This window comes from Gavialis gangeticus, unplaced genomic scaffold (genome assembly GCF_001723915.1).
Source record: "Gavialis gangeticus isolate Ggan-Ray unplaced genomic scaffold, GavGan_comp1, whole genome shotgun sequence".
Lineage (NCBI taxonomy): Eukaryota > Metazoa > Chordata > Crocodylia > Gavialidae > Gavialis > Gavialis gangeticus.
In genome coordinates, this window is record NW_017729016.1 from 16,309,245 (window position 1) to 16,311,066 (window position 1,822).

The following is a 1,822-nucleotide window of genomic DNA, read 5'->3' on the forward strand; positions in this document are numbered from 1 at the left end:
CGCCGCGGCGGCAGGGCCGGGCCTGGCCGGGGGAGGAGCCGGCGCCCGCTAGTGGCGGCCTGCGGGGCGCTGTGGGGGCCTGGCGCCCTCCTTGTACAAGGGCACGAGCGCGGCCCTGTGGGGAAGAAGCGCCCCCCGAGCCTGAGCGGCCGCTTCTGCACCCCCCCGCTGGTGTGTGGACAGGCCCCAGCGCGCTGCGGTGCGAGGGGGGCAGAAACCGGCCCCGGACGTGTCACGGGTCTTCCAGCCCCGACTTCGTAGCCGGTCGGCTTTGGGGTTTTTTTAGAGGTGGATACTCATTTTTCTTGTCGGAGCGTCACGTTGCACGTGTGGCTGGTGTCAGTTCATGGCCCGGTTCAGGGCGCGCTGTTTGGTTTGCACGTGTGGCTGCTCTGAGTGCGCTCTGCTCCCTCCAAACCCCCATGGCAGGCAGCGGGGTCCCCCGGTACCTCGCCATCCTTTCATGGAGAGCACGATGTGGTTCACAAGATAACTCCCGAGATCTCAGCTCGAAACCCAATCGTGGTCGGTCCAAGTTGTTTGCGATGGATGATCTGCTCTGCCGTCCTCTCGGCCGAAAAAGAAAAAAAAGAAAGGAAACACAGAGCTGGCATTTTCCAAGGGGGCCTGGTGTCCATCCAGGGGTCCCTTGAGTCGAAACGGGTGGAGTTTGTTGCCACCAGATGTGGTAGGAGCTGACACTTGAGCCGGATCCAAGAAAGAGAATTTAACCAAAAAAAAAAAATTTCACATGCTAGCTGATGGGTTTTTTTCTCATGGGTTTGGCCTACAGATTGAAACAACACTTTTCTGTAGGTATGAATGAACCATTAAGTTCATTAACCATCAGTGAACCCCAGGGCCACCTTCTTGGCCACTTATTTCTTTGGCCATGTTTTTTAGTGGGGTAATGCTCAGTTTGGTGCTTCTGGAGTCAAGGGATCAGATACAAATTTGGGAAATCTTGCCTTTTGATTGTCCTGATCTCTCGTTAAGTAGGCCAGCATGGCTGCCATTTATGGACTGTAGCTCTCTGAATGGAAACATTCAGGTCATGTTTAGTAATTAAAACTCCTTCCATATGTGCCTAATGACATTTCCTGAGCAAATCAAAAGTTCTAATTTAATTTAGCTTGTTTAGTTGGCAGCCTACAGCACACATTTTTTGCAACGGGAAAGAAAGACTTCCTTTATATAGAGGGCAAAAATATCTATTAAAATGCACTATGCATAATATATTAACTTATTTGTGTGTCTGCGATTTAGAGCTGTGAGCATTTTTTCACTTTTCCCATGCAGATACTTATTTACCCCAGAGTAATGCTTTGGGATAGATACAAAGCCCTGAAGACCAGTACATCCTAAAGAATGGCCAGTGCAACCTTCAATGCTGGTGCATAATACTCTGATATACCAAGAGGCTTTATTTTCAGTTATTTCTCCTTTCTTTTCCTTCCATGTACATCCCCTGCCATTTTGGCTCTGCTAACAAGACTTTGAATTTTGAATTAGCTGGCAAAATGTTTTTGCTGGTCTCATGTTTTGGATTGCGTTCGCATGAAAATTGTAAATGAAACTTTGCATGAAGTTAACTTCAAAAATCAAGCAGAGAAACTTTTAGCTGAGTGCTTCAACGTGCCGCTAGAGGGTAGCAGAGGTCCATGGAAAGCCTCTGAGAGGCTTGGAGTTGATTCCTTGGGTTAATGAGAATGGAGTGACTTGATACCTTATCATTACTCTTTGCAATCTGGCAAATTCTCTGTTTTCTAGCACGGCAAAGAACCAACATTTCTCTCTCCTGCTTACCACAGTCATTTGAGGG